Below are 14,535 nucleotides of genomic sequence, written 5' to 3' on the forward strand. Positions count from 1 at the left end.
TTTCCATTTCGTAACCTGCAGTCGATCTGAAGCCACCTGCCTTTGTACCTAAAGTGCTTTAGGACACGTGCTTCTTCTCTCCGAGCATTGCTGCTGCCACCGTTCTGTTATCCTTTGTGGTTGCCCAAAGTAACCATAAAAACGCAAGTTAAAACAAAGTTTCCAGAGCGTTAATGTTCAAGAGACACCAAGAACACTTTTTACCATCTGCTCCTCTACTGTTCCCACCTGAGGGGCTCTTTTCCTGTGTTCCCCTTTGAATGCCGGAATTGTACAAGCCCCAAATAGCTCCCTGATTTCTAGCAAAGTCCAAGGAAAAGCCAGGTCACCCTGAAGCAGACTGATCTCACTAAAATATGCCCAAGAGAGAACCATTACACATCTTCTCAACCATCCCTGTTAGAGATCTCATGTAAGAAGGGCACACAGATTTTCTCTCCTGAACTTCTGTGAATAGTTACTTTGTTTATGCAAAAACACCACCGAGAACTGTTTAGATGACTCCTTCTGGGATCCTTGTTACCTCTCAAGATTAGTGGTTCCTTTATTCCCATCCTCTGTATGGATAGAAGAGATACAGAAGGAACAAGAGCCTTACTCGGAGAAATTCCGTCTTGGGTACTGCAGTGCAGTGAGGGTCTTTCTCGAATTTGTCTTTTCCATCTTAAGACTCACTTGGGACCAATTCCAGATGCCTCAGGAGAGTTACTCAACCGTTTTGGAGACTGCTATAGTGGAAGAACACTGAATGGGGAGTTAGGAGAACTGGATTTTAGACCAATCTTTACTTACTACTAGCTCATCTTCATCTAGACACAATGTCTTGCTGGTTGTTAAATTCCTCCTTGTAAAAGAAGGGGCTACTATGATAAATATGTTAAGCATGATCTAATTGCCTTGTAAGCATCAACTCTATAAAGTAGCCCAAGGTCGCACAACTAGTCAGAGGCAGGGCCAAGAGTCAAACTGAGGTCTGCTGGACTCATGAGCCCAGATTTATAACCATTGTGCTATTCCACCTCTCTAGGTGGGCCCTTTCAGCTCTATCCTCCAATGAGAGTTTCTTACAGGCAAAGAAAATACTTCACACATTGGATGAGAAATAGACTTTCTATCCCAATTCGTTGCCTTTCTGTCCACTGGGTTAATCCTCCAGCCCCTGAATGCCACAAAAATTCTGAACCAGCCCCGCATTATTTTCGCCTTCTCTGGTGATGATCTGGGGCTGATTTGGCCAAACTTCTAAGTCTGTTGCCTAGCAAGTCCCAGCACATCTGGAGCCCTGCTGTTGTCTAAATTACACAGCTGTCTGCAGCAAAGATGCAGTCATCAGAAAGCTGCTGCCCAATGGAAATCCAGAGAACAATCTTTATATGGATCAGCTCTTTATACCTTTGTGTGGATTTCACTTCTCACTCACAAAGACAACGGGGGCAAGTTAGCAGAGTTCACACTGAGATGTGAGTGACTTTATAACCAGCATGAGGAAGATTTTCCACAGAAAACCCTCTTCTCTCCTGGTGACAAACCTGAATTTTTGCTAAGGGGGGAAAAAAACTCTCTCTCCAAGAGAATTTGTATGGACCCAAGGGCTTTGAAATGGAAAAAAGCTAGAAGATTTCTCTGAGGCAAAGAGATACCACCAAATAGTGCAGTCTCCAAATTTAGGTTTTGTAGACATGCACAGTAAAAGTTTCCAAAGGCTTAAGGAGGCAGAGCCAATTTGAAGCTTTTTCTTTTTCTTTTTTTTAAATGCAATAGGATAGGAAATATTGTTTTGGGAGTGGGGAAGATTGAAACCTGCAGTGAAAGGAAATGAAAAACCAAAATCTCTGCTGGAGGTGTCGATAAAAACTAGAAAATAAGAAAAAAAAAAAATGAAAAAGAAAGCCAAACTGACCAGTCTTATTTAGCTCCCCAAGGAGAGAAGTGCTGTAGAAAAGAAGAAAGTGACAACAGTCAGCCCTGTGATCTCTCGTTCTATTAATCAGGCCTCTCCATCAGCTGACAGTCTCCCAGACAAAGGCCACTGATGTTCAAAATGGCGACCGCATGCACCGCAGGATCCTGAAATGCCGTCTGCATCAAAAAGGCCAATGAAATTATACTCAAAATTGAACCTCAGAATCTCAAAACTGGATGGGACCTTAGAGGTCCTCTGGTCCAACCTCCTCATTTTGCGGTTGAGGAAACTGAGGCACAGAGGTCACGAGACTGGTTGATCAAAAGTGGGAACACGGTCCCAAATCTCCACCTTCTGACTGCTGTTTCCTGTTACAGCACACTGACAACCCAAACTCTGTGGTGTTATAATAACTTGCACATGGGTTATCTACAGAGAATAATGGGGTCACTTTTCTTAAACCATATTATTGATTGAACCATATAGATTAAGTAGAACTCATCAATGACTTTTAATATATTAATGACAGTAGCCACTTTATCCCTGTGTGTTAGGTGTGTGTATTTAGTTCCATGGTGCTTCTAAAATGCAGCTCTCTTTATGTGAAGGCCAAAAAGGTGAGTCAGTGAGCTGGGATGAGGATTCCTTCCATCCCGGGGTTTTGTCAGTGACCTAATTTATTAATTTTACCTCCCTCCCAGTTTAGAAACCTGGACACAACTAAAACTCTTCACATTAGCTGTCAGTGTTGTCACTTACACTTGTATCAATGACCCTGAACTCTGACAACTTCCCTTATTTTTAGACCTAAATCCTATTTTATAATATAAATATCACACTCGAGGCAGAGCAGCCCCTGAGATGTGTTCTAATCACTTGGAGGCACTGGGGCAGAAGTTTAATACTACTAAAGTGTACAGGAGAAAAGAGGGCACCTGTTCTTCTGACAGATCTCCAGGTCCTTCCCTCCAGAGGGAAAAAGGTGAAGGTGGGGTGGGTTGTCAGTCCAATGAGGGGGTTAGTACAGGGTGCTGTAAGAGCCCATAATAAGGGGAATCCATCCCAGTGGAGGAGATCAGACTGTCTTCCTGAATTTGTACGGTGCTTGCAATTTACAAGTGTCTTTCATTTGCATTGTTGCACTGATCCCCAGGAGAGCATTTGGGATTTTTATCTACTAGTTAGAATATTGGATAATGTCCTCTGTGATGAATTTTCAGATCTCCCATTGTACAGATGAGAAAACTGAGGACTGGAGAGGAGAGGTAATTTGGACAAAGCTGGTATTCAAATTCAGATCTTTCTACCCCCTCCCCCTTATTACTCATTTAGTGTGGATTTTTCCCACGTCCTGGCGCATTAGGTCAGGCAAAAGTGAGGTTGTTAGTTTCATTCATTGAATCAACCTTTGTTCTTCGATTAATATCAACAAAATGCCATGACATAAAACAACGTGTAAGGCTCAGAAGTACAGTGATCACTAGCTTCCTTACACTCTATACTCAAAGGAGAATTTTTACTGTAAACTTCCATGATTATGGATGATTATGGATTCCAGGTGGGTATCTGAAAAGATCTTTCAGGGAGAAATTAGTAGAAGGGTTCCAAAAAGACACCCAAGTCATAGTTTCCAGTTTGCTTTATCAAGAGAGTTCTACTGCCCTTTGCCTTTCACCTTCCATCCTGCCTTTATGCCCAGCTACCTCCCCACAGCCTCACATGGCCTGTCTTCTGCATGCCCCCCACACGCAGCACACAGTGTCACAACACCGGAGCCTGCACATGCAGGCTCACGTGCTTTTTGGCGGGCACTGTCCACCCACACCTCCCTTCATTCCCATCACATTTTGGTCCCTGAAGCTCTCTTTCCCTCGTCCTGGCCTGCTAAGAGTGCACCATGGGGGTGAAGTGCATTGCCCTCCAGCCCAGGAACACCCCAGAACAGCTGCCTGTCCCCGGGCTAATGTCCTGGCGCCTCCCACATCTCCCCAGCCCCTTCTCCCTGCATACTCTGCAATCACTCCAACCTCCGTGTCACACTTTCCCAGAGCTCCTCTTCTGACAAGTTTATCAAGTTGAGAGATGACACTGTCAATGGGCATATCCAAAAAAAAAAAAAAAGGAAAAAGAAGGGAGAGGAGGAAAAATGCCTGGAGCATCCCTTGATGCTGCAAGGAGAGTTCTGCACTCCCAAGGTCATGAGTGTGGGCTACGAGAGGCAGCCTCATTCTTTACCATTTCTTGATTCTTAAGTGAGCCTTGCCCAGAGGGTGCCTGGTGCAGCTCCCTCTTGGCAGCCTTTGCTTGGGGTGGGGTCTGGGAGCCCTGTGCTTCAGTAAGAGATTGCTTGGTAAGACAATGGCTGAGCTGATAATGCCAGCAAAGTCATGACACCAGGGACCTCTTACAATTTTAAGATCCAATCAACTTTAAAATATTACCATGTAAGGTGGATTTGAGAAGGGGCTATAGCAAACAATTGATCCTGGTATATTTACTGAGAGTACGGGCACCCTGCTGAAATATTCATCTGGGATGAGTGTGGTGGGGAAGAGGAGGGGCTGAGAAGCATCGGACTGTTCAGCTCGGGCTAAAAGTCCTTTGACAAAATGTTTCATTCGGAAAATACAGATGCTATTTTGTATATATGTCGTTATTCTATACAAAAATTCCAAGAGTCAGCCACACAGGAGGAACTTATAAAGAGACCTGCCTCCTTTCTCAGGCCTCTTCCCCAACTCTGTCCCACACTCAGGAAATGCATATGCTCCAGGGGGTGCCTGGGACCCCTCTTCCCTGGGACTTGGCTCCCTCCCAGTTTCTACATTTCTCCCCATATCTGTGCCTTTCCAGCCACCGCCTTGGAGGTTCTGCAACCTCAGCCTGGTTGGAGGAATGCGGCCTGGCCCCAGGACAGTCAGGATGAGGGATAGCCTGCCTGCATTAACGAAGCCCTTGGAGATGGGAGGTGAGATGCAGGGAGGGCAGAAGCCAGTACAAATGACCCAGAGCAATTTATGGTTTATCCAGCCTGTGTCCGACAGAACGCCACCAGTCCCCTGCCTCGCCCACCCAGGGAAACATCAATAAGACATAGAGTTGCTATCCCGAGCCTGGGCTTGCAGTGTGGCCATGAGAAGGAGAACAAAGAAACTACCTCTTTCCTGTAGGAGCAGAGCTTATTGCTCGCAGTTAATGGGAGGGTGGAGGGAAAGGGTGGCCCTGTGGAAATTCCAGCCACTGACAGCCTGGAGCTCCTCAAAGACTCTCTGCCCGGGGGGAGGGCACATCAACTCCTTTGCAAGTGGGAGAGGGATCTTCATCTTCCTAGCAAGCCGGATCCTGAGTTTCTCCAGTTAGAAGCCCTGGTTTCTTTTTAAAGATCTATAAGAGCATACTTGGATTTGTGATTTCATATTTTTTTGGAGACATTTGTCCACTTGTTCCTTAACACTGCTGTCTGTGGCTCTCCCATCTCTGTTACTCCCTGTGCCCGGATGCCCTAAGAAGGATGCCTCTGCAGCTCTTAGGCTCAGTTCCCACGCCCCCCTGCCTGCCCTTCTGTGAGATTTTCCCAAGATCAAGCTCCCCTTCTTGCATTTCCATAGCACATTATTTGGAGTTTTGATACATTAGTCACCATGTTGAACTGCAACCTTCCTTGTCTATCTCTTCTTTGGATGGTCAGCTTCTGCAGAGCAGGCACCTTCTGTCTCTACACCCCCAGGTCCTTGTATGGTGCCTCACATGTATTTTTTTTTTTAATGTAAGTTATATAAGTAGTTGGGGTTTTTTTTGTTTTGTTTTTTAAACATCTTTATTGGAGTATACCTCACATGTATTTGATATTCATATCATGCTGGATATATAGAACAAGGCCGCTCATCTTCCCTCAGTCATTGCCAGGAAGAAACTTTTTCTTCTAAGCTAAATCCATTAATCCATCAAGCAGCTTTGGGTCAATGAATAAAGTATGAACTTGAACCATATGAAACTACCAACATTCAACTACCTTAGACCTACAAAAATGGTAATTTCATATGGTTCAACCAAATCTATGACATAGACACCGCCCTCAAGGAGGGAAGGAATAAAAGGAAACTAGCTTTTGTTGCACATCAGCTGGGTGTCAGGTACGTTATGAGTATCATCTCATTTAGTTTACTCCTCATTTGATTCTGGTTCAGAAGAAAAAAATAAACATAAAAGAAACAAAATATTTAAATGCTAAGGTGGGTGTTACTGTGGGGACAGCGGGATGGGAAAAAAGTCTTATTTGGCTGGTAAAGGCTTCATAATGAAGGTGAGCTTCAGCCAGCCCTGAAGGGCAGGCTTCTGGAGTCAGCCTACGTCACATGAGGTGCACCCTCCTTTGTCCCATGGAGCACACACTCTGCTTACCTCCATCACAGCACTCCTCGCCTGGCTTCCCTGCTATTCATTTCCGTGTCTGTATCCATCCTACATCCTGGGCAGGTCCTCAGGGCAGGGGTCACCTCACCTTCATCTTTGTATCCTTCTGTGCAGAGTGATGCCTGGCACACTGCTTACTCAAATGTTTGTTGGGAATGTATACAGAGAAGACCATGCAGTGAATTCCAATAACAAATTCAAAGATTTCTCAGAGGCAGATATGCACCTGCTCTCCAGCCTCCCCACCAAGGGACCTGTGTGCTTACAAGGGCTCTAGAGGATAGGGTCCAACAGGGCTGAGCCAAGCATTAAGGAGGACAAGTCCCAGGAGAGGATCACAATTTCAAATAAGCATTAATAGTCGAATCCTTTTTTTCGTTTCCTGTTTCCCTGGCTGGTCAACACGATTCTTACATACACCCTCAATTCCAGATCATACAGTTGTCTCCCATAGGGACCGGGAAGATGCCTGATATGCTCATAATAACAGCTACCATTCACTGAGCATTCCAAGATAGGTATTATCATCCCCATTTTACAGATGGAGAAGACATATACCTTGCCCAAGGTTACAAGCTAAAATTCCTGGTGGTTCTGGTTTTAAAACCCATACTTTTTTTTCTTTTAATGAAGTAGAGTTGATTTACAATGTTGTATTAGTTTCGGGTGTACAGCAAAGTATTTCAGTTTTATATATATATGTGTGTGTGTGTGTGTATATATATATATATATATATATATTCTTTTCCAGATTCTCTTCACTTACAGGTTATTACAAGATATTGAGTATAGTTACAAAGGCTATACAGTAGGACCTTGTTGGTTATCTATTTTATATATACTAATGTGTATATGTTAATCCCAAACTCCTAATTTATCCCTCCCCTATTCCCCTTTAGTAACCATAAGTTGTGGTTTTTTTAAACATCTTTATTGGAGTATAATTGCTTTATATTGTTGCGTTAGTTGCTGCTGTATAACAAAGTGAATCAGCTATACGTATACATATATCCCCATATCTCCTCCCTCTTGTGACTCCCACATGCCCTCCTTATCCCACCCCTCTAGGTGGTCACAAAGCACGGAGCTGATCTCCCTGTGCTATGCAGCTGCTTCCCAATAGCTATCTATTTTACATATGGTAGTGTATATATGTCCATGCCACTCTCTCACTTCGTCCCAGCTTACCCTTTCCTCTCCCCATTCCTCAAGTCCATTCTCTACGTCTGCATCTTTATTCCTGTCCTTCCCCTTCGTTCTTCAGAACCTTTTTGGTTTTTCTTTTGATTCCATATATATGTGTTAGCATACAGTATTTGTTTTTCACTTTCTGACTTACTTCACTCTGTATGACAGACTCTAGGTCCATCCACCTCACAACAAATAACTCAATTTCGTTTCTTTATATGGCTGAGTAATATTCCATTGTATATATGTGCCACATCTTCTTTATCCATTCATCTGTTGATGGACAGTTAGGTTGCTTCCATGTCCTGGCTATTGTAAATAGTGCTGCAATGAACATTGTGGTACATGACTCTTTTTGAATTATGGTTTTCTCAGGGTATATGCCCAGTAGTGGGATTGCTGTGTCATTTGGTAGTTCTATTTTTAGTTTTTTAAGGAACTTCCGTACTGTTCTCCATAGTGACTGTATCAATTTACATTCCCACCAACAGTGCAAGAGGGTTCCCTTTTCTCCACATCCTCTCCAGCATTATTGTTTGTAAATTTTTGATGATGGCTATTCTTACCGGTGTGAGGTGATACCTCATTGTAGTTTTGATTTGCATTTCTCTAATGATTAGTGATGTTGAGCATACTTTCATGTGTTTGTTGGCAATCTGCATATCTTCTTTGGAGAAATGTCTATTTAGGTTTTCTGCCCATTTCTGGATTGGGCTCTTTGTTTCTTTGATATTGAGCTGCATGAGCTGCTTGTGTATTTTGGAGATTAATCCTTTGTCAGTTGCTTCATTTGCAAATATTTTCTCCCATTCTGAGGGTTGACTTTTCATCTTGTTTATGGTTTCCTTTGCTGTGCAAAAGCTTTTTTTTTTTTTTTTTCAGTACGCGGGCTTCTCACTGTTGTGGCCTCTCCAGTTGGGGAACACAGACTCTGGACGCACGGGCTCAGTGGCCATGGCTCACGGGCCCAGCCAGTCTGTGGCATGTGGGATCTTCCCAGACTGGGGTACGAACCCATGTCCCCTGCATTGGCAGGTGGGCTCTCAACCACTGAGCCACCAGGGAAGCCCTGTGCAAAAGCTTTTAAGTTTCATTAGGTCCCATTTGTTTATTTCTGTTTTTATTCCCATTCCTCTAGGTGGTGGGTCAAAAAGGATCTTGCTGTGATTTATGTCATAGAGTGTTTTACCTATGTTTTTCTCTAAGAGTTTTATAGTGTCTGGCATTACATTTCAGCCTTTAATCCATTTTGAGTTTATTTTTGTGTATGCTGTTAGGGAGTGTTCTAATTTCATTCCAGTTTTCCCAGCACCACTTATTGAAGGGGCTCTCTTTTCTCCATTGTATATTCTGTCCTTCTTTATCAAAGATAATATGATCATATGTATGTGGGTTTACCTCTGAGCTTTCTATCGTTTTCCATTGATCTATATTTCTGTTTTTGTGCCAGTACCATACTGTCTTGATTACTGTAGTTTTGTAGTATAGTCTGAAGCCAGGGACACCTGATTCCTCCAGCTCCGTTTTTCTTTCTCAAGATTTCTTTGGCTATTCGGGGTCTTTTGGGTTTCCATACAAACTGAATTTTTTTTTGTTCTAGTTCTTTGAAAAATGCCATTGGTAGTTTGATAGGGATTGTATTGAATCTGTAGATTTCTTTGGGTAGTATAGTCATTTGCACAATGTTGATTCTTCTAATCCAAGAACATGGTATATCACTCCATCTGTTTGCATCATCTTTAATTTCTTTCATCAGTGTCTTATGGTTTTCTGAGTACAGGTCTTTTACCTCCTTAGGTAGGTTTATTCCTAGGTATTTTTTTATTCTATATGTTGCAATGGTAAACGGGAGTATTTCCTTAATTTCTCTTTCAGATTTTTCATCATTAGTGTACAGGAATACAAGAGCTTTCTGTGCATTAATTTTATATCTTGCTACTTTACCAAATTCATTGATTAGCTCTATTAGTTTTCTGTAGCATCTTTAGGTTTCTCTATGTATAGTATCATGTCATATGTAAACAGTGACAGTTTTACTTCTTTTCTGATTTGGATTCCTTTTATTTCTTCTCTCATTGCTGTGGCTAAAACTTCCAAAACTATGTTGAGTAATAGTGGTGAGAGTGGACAACCTTGTCTTGTTCCTGATCTTAGAGGAAATGGTTTCAGTTTTTCACCACTGAGGATGATGCTGGCTGTGGGTTTGTCATATACAGCCTTTATTATGTTGAGGTAAGTTCCCACTATGCCGACATTCTGGTGGGTTTTTTTCATAAATGTGTGTTGAATATTGTCGAAAGCTTTTTCTGCATCTATTGAGATGATCATATGGTTTTTATCCTTCCGTTTGTTAATATGGTGTATCACATTGATTGATTTGCTTATATTGAAGAATCCTTTCATTTCTATGATAAAGCCCATTTGAACATGGTCTATAATCCTTTTACTGTACTGTTGGATTCTGTTTGCTAGTATTTTGTTGAGGATTTTTGCATCTGTGTTCATCAGTCATATTGGCCTGTAGTTTTCTTTTTCTGTGACATCTTTGTCTGGTTTTGGTATCAGGGTGATGGTGGCCTCGTAGAATGAGATTGTGAGTGTTCCTTCCTCTGTTATATTTTGGAAAAGTTTGAGAAGGGTAGGTGTTAGCTCTTCTCTAAATGTTTGATAAAATTCGCCTGTGAAGCCATCTGGTCCTGAGCTTTTGTTTGTTGGAAAATTTTTAATCACAGTCTCAATTTCAGTGCTTGTGATTGGTCTGTTTGTATTTTCTATTTCTTCCTGTTTCAGTCTCGGAAGGTTGTGCTTTTCTACGAATGTGTCTATTTCTTCCAGGGTGTCCATTTTATTGGCAAATAGTTGCTTGTAGTAATCTCTCATGATCCTTTGTATTTCTGCAGTGTCAGTTATTACTTCTCCTTTTTCATTCCTAATTCTGTTGCTTTGAGTCTTCTCCCTTTTTTTTCTTGATGAGTCTGGATAATGGTTTATCAATTTTTTTTATTTTCTCACAGAACCAGCTTATAGTTTTATTGATCTTTGCTATTGTTTCCTTCATTTCCTTTTCATTTATTTCTGATCTGATTTTTATGTTTTTTTCCTTATGCTATCTTTGGGGGGTATTTTTCTTCTTCTTTCTCTAATTGTTTTAGGTGTAAGGTTAGGTTGTTTACTTGAGATTTTTCTTGTTTTCTGAGGTAGGATTGTAATGCTATAAACTTCCCTCTTCGAACTGCTTTTGCTGCAGTCCATAGGTTTTGGGTTGTTGTGTTTTCATTGTCATTTGTTTCTATGTATTTTTTTATTTCCTCATTGATCTCTTGGTTATTTAGTAGTACATTGTTTAGCCTCCATGTGTTTGTATTTTTTACAGTTTTTTTCCTGTAATGAACATCTAGTCTCATAGCACTGTGGTTGGGAAAGATACTTGAACGATTTCAATTTTCTTAAATTTACCAAGGCTTGATTTGTGACCTGAGATATGATCTATCCTGGAGAATGTTCCATGAGCACTTGAGAAGAAAGTGTATTCTGTTGTTTTTGGATGGAATGTCCTATAAATATCAATTAAGTCCATCTTGTTTAATGTGTTATTTAAAGCTTGTGTTTCCTTGTTTATTTCACTTTGCATGATCTGCCCATTGGTGAAAGTGGGGTGCTAAGTCGCCTACTATTATTGTGTTATTGTCGATTTCCCCTTTTATGGTTGTCAGCATTTGCCTTATGTACTGAGGTGCTCCATGTTGGATGCATAAATATTCACAATTGTTATATCTTCTTATTGGATTGATCCCTTGATCATTACGTAGTGTCCTTTTTTGTCTCTTGTAATAGTCTTTATTATAAAGTCTATTTTATCTGATATGAATATTGCTATGCCAGCTTTCTTTTGATTTCCCTTTGCATGGAATATCCTTTTCCATCCCCTCACTTTCAGTCTGTGTGTGTGTCACTAGGTCTGAAGTTGGTCTCTTGTATACAGCATATTTACGGGTCTTGTTTTTGTACCATTCAGCCAGTCTATGTGTTTTGGTTGGAGCATTTAATCCATTTGCATTTAAGGTAATTATTGATATGTATGTTCCTATTACCATTTTCTTAACTGTTTTAGGTTTGTTATTGTAGGTCTGTTCCTAGAGAATTTCCTTTAACATTTGTTGTAAAGCTGGTTTGGTGGTGCTGAATTCTCTTAGCTTTTGCTTGTCTATAAAGGTTTTAATTTCTCCATTGAATCTGAATGAGGTTCTTGCTGGGTAGAGTAATCTCGGTTGTAGTTTTTCCCTTTCATCACTTTAAATATGTCCTGCCACTCTCTTCTGGCTTGCGGAGGTTCTGCTGAAAGATCAGCTGATAACTTTATGGGGATTCCCTTGTATGTTGTTTGTTGCTTTTCCCTTGCTGCTTTCAATATTTTTTCTTTGTATTTAATTTTTTATAGTTTGATTAATATTTGTCTTGGTGTGTTTCTCCTTGGATGTACTCTGTGTGGGACTCTCTGTGCTTTCTGGACTTGATAAACTATTTCCTTTCCCATATTAGGGAAGTTTTCAACTAAAATCTCTTCAAATGTTTTCTCAATTCCTTTCTTTTTCTCTTCTTCTTCTGGGACCCCTATAATTCGAATATTGATGCATTTAATGTTGTCCCAGAGTTCTCTGAGATTGTCCTCAATTCTTTTCATTCTTTTTTCTTTCTTCTGATCTGCAGTAGTTATTTCCACTATTTTGTCTTCCAGGTCACTTATCCATTCTTCTGCCTCATTTATTCTGCTATTGATTCCTTCCAGATAATTTTAAATTTCATTTATTGTGTTGTTTATCATTGTTTGTTTGCTCTTTAGTTCTTCTAGGTCCTTGTTAAACACTTCTTGTATTTTCTCCATTCTATTTCCAAGATTTTAGATCATCTTTACTATCATTACTCTGAATTCTTTTTCAGGTAGACTGCCTATTTCCTCGTCCTTTGTTTGGTCTGGTGGGTTTTTACCTTGCTCCTTAATCTGCTGTGTATATCTCTGTCTTCTCATTTTGCTTAACTTACTGTGTTTGGGGTCTCTTTTCACAGGCTGCAGTTTGTAGTTCCCATTGTCTTTGGTGTCTGCCCCCAATGGGTAAGGTTTGTTCAGTGGGTTGTGTAGTCTTCCTGGTGGAGGGGACTGGTGCCTGTGTTCTAGTGGATGAGGCTGGATCCTGTCTTTCTAGTGGGCAGGACCATGTCCGGTGGTGTGTTTTGGGGTGTCTGTGAACTTATTATGATTTTAGGCAGACTCTCTGCTAATGGGTGGGGTTGTATTCCTGTCTTGCTATTTGTTTGGCATGGGGTGTCCAGTACTGGAGCTTGCTGATCATTGAGTGGAGCTGTGTCTTAGCACTGAGACAGAGATCTCTGGGAGAGACCTCACTGATTGATATTACTTGGGGCCCAGAGTTCTCTGGTGGTCCCATATCCTGAACTCAGCTCTCCCACCTCAGAGGCTTAGATCTGACACCTGACAGGAGTACCAAGACCCTGTCAGCCACACGGCTTACATGTAAATGTGTTAAATTCCCCAATCCAAAGGCACAGGGTGGCTGGCCTTCTGCACTCTGCTTAGTCCTCCAGCCAGGTGTTGTCCTCTGGGCCTTGTTGATATGGAGAGAAAGCTTTGGATCCAGGTCCAGCTGCATTCCCTAGCATCTAGAAGAAGCAGCTGACACCCCCATCCACCCCTATTACTGCCACAACTCATCACGATCCTTCAGCACCCAGGGCTCCACCTCTCATGCTCCATTAGTTTGTTTTTTATGTCTGTGAGTCTATATCTGTTTTGCAAATAAGTTCATTTGTATAATTTTTTTAGATTCCACATATAAGTCATATCATTTGATATTTGTCTTTGTCTGGCTTACTTTACTTTGTATGATAACTTCCAGGTCCATCCATGTTGTTGCAAATGGCATTATTTCATTCTTTTTAATGGCTGAGTAATATTCTATTGTGTGTGTGTGTGTGTGTGTGTGTGTGTGTGTGTTTGTGTGTGTGTGTATATATATATACACACACAAACACACACACCACATCATCTTAAAATTCATACTCTTTATCACTAAGTTTTATTGGTACAAAATCCAGATTTTGGCTGGCCCCAGTTTCCCAGAATGTCTGGAGTTCAGCATGCTTGTCTGGGGTTTTGGGTGGCCAGGGCAGCACCCACGGCCAGAAGTGCACAAAGGAGTCTTCCCTGTTTTTGATCCCCTGCTTTCAACCTTTGGGACAAATCATATAAACATTTTAGCAGACTTGGTCCCTCATCAGCCAGCGTCGTGCCAGGTCTATGAGCCTTTCAGTCATCATTCTCAATGAGGAATTAACTCTTTGGAATTGATTTATAGAAATAGGCAGGGCCTCTGCCAGCAGAATCTGTGCTACTCTGTCTTGATTTCTTGCCCCTTCCTGTCCCCAGAGAGCTCCTGCTGACACTGAAGATTGTCTTGACTCCTAGGAGCTCACCAACTCATTGTAGATTTAAGCACGTGCCCTCTTGACTTTCAGGATTATGGTTTTTTCTTCTTCTCCTTAATCTTTTTTTTTTTTGCGGTACATGGGCCTCTCACTGTTGTGGCCTCTCCCGTTGCGGAGCACAGGCGCCGGACGCGCAGGTTCAGCAGCCATGGCTCACAGGCCCAGCCACTCCGCGGCATGTGGGATCTTCCCGGACTGGGGCACGAACCCGTGTCCCCTGCATCAGCAGGCAGACTCTCAACCACTGCGCCACCAGGGAAGCCCCATCTTCTTCTTAATCTTTAAGGAGGCGTATATCCAAGGGGTAGGCAAAGTTTCACAAAGAGGAGATGGAGGTGGCAGAGAGAATGAACCCAGCATATGCTAAGAGCTCTATTCCACAATTTGAATGACAGTGAAGACACGTCTTGTCAAGTTACCACTTCAGTCAAACAGGCTAACCCTCACCAACGTTGATAACAGGATGATTTCACTTCAAAAAAAAATAAGTGAGAGAAGGTGGGAAGAAACCTTGGGCTATTAACAGGGTT

This window comes from Delphinapterus leucas, chromosome 7 (genome assembly GCF_059928025.1).
Source record: "Delphinapterus leucas isolate spDelLeu-1000000601 "Yukka" chromosome 7, BTC_Dleu_Yukka2, whole genome shotgun sequence".
Classification (NCBI taxonomy): Eukaryota; Metazoa; Chordata; class Mammalia; order Artiodactyla; family Monodontidae; genus Delphinapterus; species Delphinapterus leucas.